The sequence below is a fragment of the Ostrinia nubilalis genome, chromosome 13, assembly GCF_963855985.1.
Source record: "Ostrinia nubilalis chromosome 13, ilOstNubi1.1, whole genome shotgun sequence".
In the NCBI taxonomy this organism is placed as follows: domain Eukaryota; kingdom Metazoa; phylum Arthropoda; class Insecta; order Lepidoptera; family Crambidae; genus Ostrinia; species Ostrinia nubilalis.
Genome location: NC_087100.1, coordinates 999,782 through 1,009,770, shown reverse-complemented (window position 1 = coordinate 1,009,770; position 9,989 = coordinate 999,782). Strand labels below are relative to the sequence as shown.

Here is a 9,989-nt window from a genome sequence, read left to right as displayed (position 1 = left end):
CATTATGTGTTTGATATATTTTATGACATAAATCTTATGACAGCTGAAGGGCCGACATGATATTCTTAGATGCACCTTTTATAGGATTGTTTTATCGACGTAGAAAAAAACATTTATCTCACGATAAGCTTCTATATTTCTATTTGTCTTTTTCATTTCATTTCATTTAATAGAAAGTTACACCTAGAATGTACTCTGGATTAAAATGACATTTCCATACTAAATGACAATTTAAGCCAGAGTTCAACTAGGGTGTAACAGTTAGGGAATTATAGCGATCGTTAAGCCTCTATACACATATAATATCTTACAACCTTTACAGTTTAAAAAATATTTCAAACTTATGCAAATATTTTATTTTTCTAAACAACAAAATATGAGTAGCGGTATTTCATACAACTGTTCTAACCTTACGTTCTTGCACTCGCAAGTTGTTTGTCGTAGAATAGTAATTTTTAGGTATTACTAAAAATTAAGTACTGTTATTTGCAGAAATGTAACTAAACACGATATTTATTCATATATTTAAGTAAATAAACATTAACGTAAATAGGTTACTAATCAATTAATCATTTTTTGTAATAATTACACGAAAGCAATTAACGCTGACAACACTTGCCATCTTATAATCTTAATGACACAAACAAAAATTTTGCGTCATTAATTAAGTATAACATCGTTAAATAAAAAATAAACCCATTACAGATCAAATTACAACGCGAAATGTCACAATATCATTTGAATCTGTATCCGCTTTCTTGTCCATTAAAAACGCGATTAAACTATAAAATAAAGTTACCGGTCGATCTATAACTCGAGTTATTAATCGCAAGCGCAGTGCCAAAGTTCACGGGATCCCACCACTCGGCGTCATAGCGCACCGGCGTTAGAGAGCGAGGGGGCGATATGGGTGTTGTAATAAGTGTGAGCGAGACGGCGCCACGGATAGATGTTGCGTTAGAATTTGGCCACGCCCCCTTAGCGTTCGGGCCGCCAAAACCACCTCCGAAGTCCGAGCGCATTTGTGCGCGCGCGCCGACACAAAGCACGCGCCTCGTGGTCGAGAAAACCCTCAAAAATGGGATCGACTTGTGACCCGCGTGAACAATGACGAAAGTGCTCATTTGAATTTAGAATTCGAAAATTTTTTTGTTTCTTTTTTTATTCCAACGGCCAGTTACTGTAATCGTAAGTGATTTTCAGTTTGCGTTTTCAGTTAGACACTGAGAACAAATGTTTGTTTGTTCGAAACGAAAGTGACTGTTTGTGACATTTTGAAATTTATAGTAAACAATCGCATTGTGGACTAGATACAACTAGTGAATTTTATAGACAAAATATACATAGGATAATACTCTGTGAAGTGCTTGTGGGATTATCCCCGGACGTGTTTATTCCTGAAGTTTACACCAAAGAATCTAAGGTAAGAGAAAACATTTCTACTAATACAATTCATCAATTTCATAACATCTGTCTTCAAAAACTGTAATAATTATGAACCTTTTATAATAGGCAGATTTAAACTACTTTGTACCTAAATACAACTAAAATCGGGATAGAAATACACGCGAGCGGGAATCCTGGGACTCTCCCTACAAAAGACATCAACGCGGCAGAAGCGCAATGTCGCATTTTGTAGTATACATTAAAATCAATTTCTGGTACAAAATTTATTATTAGATAAAAATACCAATTCATGAGCTTTGAATTGATCTTAAAAATCTCTACCTAAAATAAATCAAGTCAAATTAAAAAAAGTTTTAGTAATTTGATATGTTAGTGATTTGCTAGTAGTTATTCAATTAATAGTGTACAGTATAATGTTTTTTATTTTAACTATTATATCAGAAATCTCCAATCGATATTGATGTTCGCACCCACGCCATGAAACAGCTGTAAGCATTTGCAATTTTGAAAAGTTTTCTAAGAGCCTCACTCTTCTTAACATTATTTTATTATTCCATAAAACACCTTGTCACATCCGTTCTTTAATAATTCACACTCATTTAGGTGTTGATATATTCATTAACTCTGAATATCAAAGGATATCTTAAAATTATCTAAAACATTTTAATATTTTATTGAGGCTCGCATTGCCGACAAGTGAAATCTTAATTTTTAATAAATCATAAATATTTATTGAAAACAACTATAGCCCTTTTAGTTCACATTTCGTTTGCTACTTAAAACTTAAACTTAATTCCAAGGTTGGCGATGTCTTATATTATGGTAATGTTGCGTGTTGACATCGATACAACCTCATCGGCTTATGCGAATTGTCGCAACCTTTAGGGTGGGTTGCACCATCTTACTTTAACTTTGACAAACGTCAAAAATCTGTCAAACTTCATACAAAAAGCACCGGTTATCGTTAAATTTAGGTGGTGCAACTCAGCTTTAGTATTTTCTCGGCGACTTCAACGCAACATCCTACAACCGTCCTAATCATTGTACCTTACTCGTGACCCTTGACTTAGCGTTAAGTTGAACAAAATGCACAATAAATCTTTTCACAGTTATAATATTGTAGTCATCAGTCATCTAAAATAATCGAGATGTTTCTTAAAATGATTAACTGCTATTAAAGTGCATAAAGCCCGTTTTCACCATCAATACCTAATTTTTAAGTGACACCTATGGTAACACATAACAGGAATTTTGTTTTCAAAGGGGTCACTTAAAAATTAGGGATTGATGGTCAAAACAGGCATAAGTCTCTTGCGTTTTCTTATGTAGATTTCAAACGCACGACATTATATTTTTCGTAAATATGTTTTGCCAATAGTGTTGGAAAACTCCATAAGTGAAAATCGATTTGTGCAATTTTCCTCAATTTGTTTAGGATAATAAAGGATTGAATCACTTTATGATATCAAAAGTTAAATGATTTCATACTTTACTGCTAATATAACACGATGAAAAATTTTACGGAATCACTTTTCGGAAACTCGCCTCCATTTGTTCGCCATGGATGTTTTTTAATAACTTGACTAATTGTCATAAATAAATAATTAACTATCAATTAGAATACCGGTAATGACTCGCGTATTTTAATGGTGACTCTTATGGAGCAAGTTTTAAACGGTTTTTTAATTATAAATAGAAAACAATGAGTGCGAAATTAGACTTTACAATCAATCAATATTGATGCAATTATACGTAACATAGCGTTAAAATGATATTATTTATATTGAGCCTAATTGACTACGCAATAGCTATACAGAAATCTATTCTTAAACAATATACGCATTAAATCTTAGTACTACAATTAACGTTAACTTATTAAACTTTATTACTCATAACCAGTAAACAATAAACGACATTTAAAACAAAAACTTGTAAAGACCACACTGGCCCCATTCCAAAATCGAGATTCAATTGAACAATCCGCCATTATGTTGATTATGAGTTTTGTTAATAAAAACGGAGATAAGAAACAAAACAATGATTATGTTGGAAACGTGAGAAATTTTCCCATAGCTCATATTATCGGGGACTCGGCAAAAAGGTATGTACTTGACAGAAGTGACAATGGACAATCACGAATTGTCTAATGAATTAGCTGATAAACAATTTAAGGTCTAGCCGCGATAGGTTGCTCAGTGCCGCGCATAAATTGTGGCAGGCCACGCGTCCGATTGTTGTAAAACTCACTCCATGATAAGGTGAGAACTTGCCATCATTCTATTCTAAAAGTATAGACATTCTGAGTAAAAGTATATTAAAATTAAAGCAGATACTCTAACTACTATTTTATCAATTCATATTTTATAATAACGTCCTAACCTCATCTTGGGCTGAGTTGCACCACCTTATTTTAACCGTAAACACAAACACATAAACGGTGCTTTTAGTATGGAGTTTGACAAATTATTACGTTTGTCAAAAAGCACCGGTTATCGTCATAGTTACCGTTAAAGTTAGGTGGTGCAACTCAGCTTTATACATTTTCTGCTCTATATTGTTAAATTTATTCTAATACAATTAGTAATATAGAGCCTTAATCAATTCCCATAAGAAAGAAAGAAAGAAAGAAAAAAAGAAAGATACATTTATTACACGTATTTACCATAAGCGTATCGTTGTAATACCAAAAGCATAAAACGTTTATAAAACGAAACTTCAGCCCGGGTAATATAATTCGCATATTGATAGTGTAAGTTTGTTGAATGTGTCGTAGAGAAATTCAGTAAGTTTGCCAAGTGCGGTTTTCCAAGTGAAATCAGAAGGATTTATTGATACAACTTGATACAATATTATAAGTAGGTTTTTTAAACCTTTTTACAAGTAACCAGCCTTTAAATACTCATAGGTAAAAAAATATCGATTGTTTAAAAAAGAAACAAATAAAAAAGTATTGCATCATCGTTAAAAAGTAAAGAAACAATACTAACACATTATGTAAAAAAAAACACTAAATTAAGTGTAGTGTACGTCATTGATTGACGTAAATATTAAGGTTGTTGACTGAAATGTCAAATGTGCTGTTTGTGAGGTTTTGCATAATGCGTTTATCTAATCTATAATTGGAAAAGCGTTTCCATTTTTTTTTTTTGTTTTTGGACATTGTCACATCATTAAATAGTCGAGTGTTAACGATGCGCTATAACAATATTGCTTTCAGTTTTTTGTTAACTTAACATTGTGATATTCAATAGGTACTTATTGCCTACCAAGAAATTAAACGAATGCTTTCATAATTCGCTTGAAATAAATATTACTTAAATACGCCATTAGCATTTTTAGTCACACAAAGAAATTAGAAGCCACAAGCTTGCGCCTTCACAGAACTCTATTGAATAGAACTCTTAATTTGTCCTTCACAACTCTCTCAAAAATCAATCTTATCCCTGAAACATAGAGTGTACATTTGTATGATGGTGGAGATTATAAGAAACTAATTCCCACTTGTATTTTTTAGCAAATTCTAGAAACTTGTGGCTTAATTAATGTGCTTTATATACCTAATACGGTGCACTATGCGGCCAATCATTTTGTTGGCTAGGGCTGCCAACGATGTTGAAAAACAACTTAATAACTAGGGCAATCTAAGTTTATAAATGTCAGTCCTTCAACGTTTATTTTTTTGGGATCGGATATGGAATTCCGTGAAATAAACCACAAAATGTTATAAAAATGTAAAAAAAATCTATTGTTTCCATTCCAACAATGTTTCTCTGTTCTATTACACAGTCATAAAGTTAATTTTTAACTGCATTTTGTAATTCTTACCAAGCAATTTTATAATTTAATATGTATCATAATGTCAGTTAAAATCCACTCATGATCTGTAATAAATGTACACTTAAAATCTACATATTTTTACCATGCCACCACATAATACATGATTATTATTTCATACAATTAACACAAAACGGAATTGACATCCTTGCCAACGTGTTCTAAATAGACATTTTTCCACAATCAAGAAAGGAGTGTTTCCAGCTATAAAATAAAAATACTTGCATATATTTATACGGGCTTGGACAGCATTTTTTGATTCACAACTCGCGCGCACGCAAAAAAGCTCGTAAATTGTCGTTAGAAGATTTGAAAAAGAATTCGAATGTCAACGGTTTTTGATATAGAATTAAATCTTTTGCATAGATTTATGGCGCTCTAACGGCTTCACTGAAATAATGTTTTTGTGCCAATAAATAGTCTATCTAGATAGTGTTTTTGAATTAACTATTTCGATAAGAAATATGATATTGTAAATTAAAGTTTGGTTTTGGAAGCGATAGAATTCAAATTGGCAGGACCTAATGATGTCATAAATGTGATAAATCTTATTCGGATGGTAAGTTACGCTTTAGATATTTTGGACGTAAGTCAAGATGTTATTGACCTCTTCTAGACACATCATTTTATATTTCCCGACTATACGATTTTATGTGGGCTGTATTTTATACACTAAAGTTGTGAACTATACTGAAACTAACATGCTAATCACTACTGCTGATATTCAAAATGATTGAGAGCGACTAAACGAGTCGAATATTTTCGAAAACTGTTACAAAATAACAACAAGCGGTAGGATTAGTCTTGATTATATCGCTCACCACTCTGACCTGACTATAAAAACATAATTCTTTATTTGGCACCCCTTAAAGGGCACTTAAAGATGTCCCATATATAGCTAACCGTAACACAACTTCGACATAATATCGGCTGGTGATTAATTTATAATAGATTTAATACAGTGCCAATAGATCAGTGAGCTATCGTTGTGTTTTAATTAAAGCTATTTAAATCTCATCTGACACCATAGTTCTAATTTTCAGTCTACTTATTAGAACGATTTCGCTGATAAAATTCACCAGTCTACACCGTAGTCCGGTAAAAACAGCGCATTTTCCCTATTTCCTAATTGTAACGGATCTTAAACCAATTGCGAGAGGTGTCGCAACGAACAAACGGCGTTGCAAGATAATTAGGAGATAATTAGTGGCAGAGACACGGCCGCTTGAAGTGTGCCGAGCTTAATGGGCTATTGATGAGCTTTTAAGTTTAGTGATAAATAAGGAAAAACTTCAAAAAAACAGTCTAGTCTAATTAAACGTAGTGTTATAATTAAATTATATTCTAACGAAAAAATGCCGAAACATTTTTATTAGGTTTCCGGACTAAAGTTTTCAAACTACGCCCTAGCCGCCTTATATCAGAATTTAAGAATAAAATAGGTATTTAAAAAATGTAGCTCATACCTTCCATTTTACGTAAAATGTAACCATCTGTGTTGAGTTTACAATATTAAGTTTCTTTTTTCATATAAGTTTTAGTTTAAGTTTATTGTAAACTTGTTTGTGGTTCATACAATAAATTAAAAAATAAATAGGTACCTAATTAAGTCAGAATATTGATACACTTGATTAATTGTACAAGTCATTAATAATAAAGAACTGTAATGTCGCGATTTAAAATCTTATTGATGATTGATCCAATGCAGTACAATTTTAAGTCATCTCGCATGGAGTCATTAACTTGAAAACTGGATTTAACCCTCACTTAGAGACAATCCACCATATCAGTACCCCAACTTATCTGAAAAATGGCCGAGGTCAGCCGACACTCACTTGCCGACCCAGCTCTTAGCTTGAGACCTGGCACCTAGATACAACAGCGCATCAAGCCACCCTGCCATCTTATGCAGTTCTAATATGGGCTATTTTTCAACAAAACTGTATAGTCTGAAGTGTTGACTGTATTACCCATGGCCTTCCCGCCCGCACTCCAGTTCCCACGGCGTCGCCTGCCACCTAATAGCATCGGCGTAATAGTGATAAGGGCCATGCACATTGGAGTAAATGCTAGGGGATTGCTAAGGCTAGTCCTATTGAACTAGTTCAATGATTAGGGGATTCTTAGATTAGTTCAATGATCTAAAAGGTGGTGTCGTTTTCACCAACATTGCGTCAAATCTAGGATACTTTTATAATAAGTGTCAATTCTGATATTGTTTTATCATTGGGATGTTTTACTTCGGTCTATAGAAAAGGTGTTGCTGCCAAACCTAAAACACCGTCCAATAATAAAGGTTAAAAACTTTACGTTACTTATTTTAACTACCATTATCACAATATCCTACGAGTATATGTACAATAAACAATATGTAAAGAGGATAGAAAACACGAAAACTTTAAGTTACTTAAGAAATATTTTTTACAGCTTATTTGTGAAATGCCCTTTCATAAAAGTTTTACTATCATTGTGTACATTCCTTTACCCGACAAAGCGTTTGTGAGTATGAATCGCGTGTGTGATTTACTTTCCGTTTCATTTTATACAGCAATTTCATATGTTTTACTCCATTTTATTGTTTTTCTTATGATTCTTCTATAGTTCAGGCTCTCCCTCTCTCTCTCTTTTGTGTGGTACAATATGATATATCGTCGAAGACTTGTTGTTTCTTTTCACATTTTAACAATAAATCAATTTTACACATAAAATTTACATACAAACCTATTTTATTGACCATGTGCCTACAATAATATTATGCGAAGTTAATATAAATTTTATGGGCAATTGTAAGAACACTTTTATCAATCTATATATATAAAAGAATCAATCTATATATATAAAAGAAAGTCGTGTTAGTTACACCACTTATAACTCAAGAACGGCTAAACCGATTTAGCTGAAAATTGTCAGGGAGGTAGTTTAGAGCCAGGAGAAGGACATAGGATACTTTTTATCCCGTTCGAAATAAAAAAAAAGTCTGCTTATTTATTGCCATTAAGGCGGAACAAAGTTTGCCGGGTCAGCTAGTATTGTTATAAAAGGTTTCGTTGTCTGGAATAATTATACCGTTATCTGAAATAATAATTGTTCCAGCTACTAACTACTATCAAAATTCTTATAATTTGTAACAAAACAGAAAAATATTCATAGTGGAAAGTAAATAATCACTTCACCTATGTATATCATAAAACAAAACAAAATAATGTAGAGATAGACAAATGGGAAGATGTTATTATTTCACTTTCACGCAATAGCAACTGGAACGTTTTTTATTTACGCTACGTTAGTTCCTCCAAAGTTAGGAAAAAATCAAGTGTTTATATTAGCAAGCTGAAGTGGCAATGGGCAGGGCACATAGTACGCAGAGCTGTCGGCCGATGGGGCAGAAAGGTTCTGGAATGGAGACCGCGTACCGGAAAACGCAGCGTGAGACGTCCACCTACAAGGTGGACCGACGACATCGTAAAGGTAGCAGGGAAACGCTGGACGCAGGCCGCTACCAATCGATCACCATGGAAAGCATTGGCGGAGGCCTATGTTCAGCAGTGGACGTCCTATGGCTGAAATGATGATGATGATGATGATGATGATGATTATATCTGCTATAAACACTTGTACACGTGACCTGTAAGTATCGAGTTAGTGTCCTGTTACTACTGCTAGTATTGAGTCATACGGACAGGATATTTGTCACTCTGTCACACAATGGCCTAGACTTTTTCAACTTTACCGTATTATAGCTACGTTACTTCTTCCAAAGTTAAAGTCTTAACAGGATCACGAGTACGAGTGTTTATAAAGGGTGTCCCAAGATTAGCACGTCACACTGACACTGGAGGTAGGTGATTCTAAGACGCATCGAACAAGCTTAATATGACTATAGCAGAAGTTTCATAAGTTCTAAGATACATTTTATGGATTCATGTCCATTTACAAGTTTGATGAGTTTTGAAATTTGACTCATATTAGTTATTTTTGAAAATGGACTTAATATACTTGTTCGATGCGTCTTAACCTCATTTACCTCTGGTGTCAGTGTGACGTGCAAATTTTGGGACACCCTGTATAGCAACAGTATCGAGTCATACGGGCAGTAAACTGCTCGGGACGGCTTCATTCGGCGGGTCGTGAGATGCGCGCGCGCTCCGACATTGCCCCTTTAGTCGGTACACTTGGACACATTCATTGTTTCCATGGTTAATTTCAAAATATTTACTTATTTGGCAACAAAAGTTAAAAGGCTTGTAAAATTATGAAAAACTAGCGGCCGCCCGCGACTTCGTACGCGTGGATCCCGTTTTACCCCCTTTTCCCTAATTTTCTTTGCTATAAACCTCACGGAGCCCGAGACCTTTCCAACGAATGCAAAACCGTGGAAATCGGTTCGTGCGTTCTGGAGTTATAGCGTCAGGGAGGAAAACCCGACTTATTTTTATATAGTAGATTTCCTTGCGCAGCTATTACTCAAAATCAAAAAAGCATTGTGATTATTCCTGTTATTTGTCATTCTCAAAATTACGATATAATTATTTGCTCCTCTGCTGTTCTTCCTCTTCTAATCTTAGGTCTTGCTACCTCCACTAATTTTAATTATTTTGTGCGTTACGTGAAAATGAATTTAAGTTCATACAGATCAAACAATAATCTAAAGCATTTTTTTACAGTAAGTACTCGTACCTATAGCAACAGAATACACTATTCTTATGAAAACCACGAGCGTTTATCATTCACAAAAATATTTCTGTGAA

The 9,989-nt window shown here is 33.8% G+C and overlaps 1 protein-coding gene across 1 annotated transcript in view; it reads left to right on the top strand.

The window, feature by feature from the left end:
• The first annotated feature begins 1,034 nt into the window (after positions 1 to 1,034).
• LOC135077370 (knirps-related protein-like) overlaps positions 1,035 to 9,989 on the top strand; it is a 99,764-nt gene continuing 90,809 nt past the window's right edge. Inside the window, exon 1 of the mRNA XM_063971894.1 lies at positions 1,035 to 1,423. The gene's annotated coding sequence lies outside the window, so the exon portion shown is untranslated. The remainder of the gene's footprint in view (positions 1,424 to 9,989) is intronic.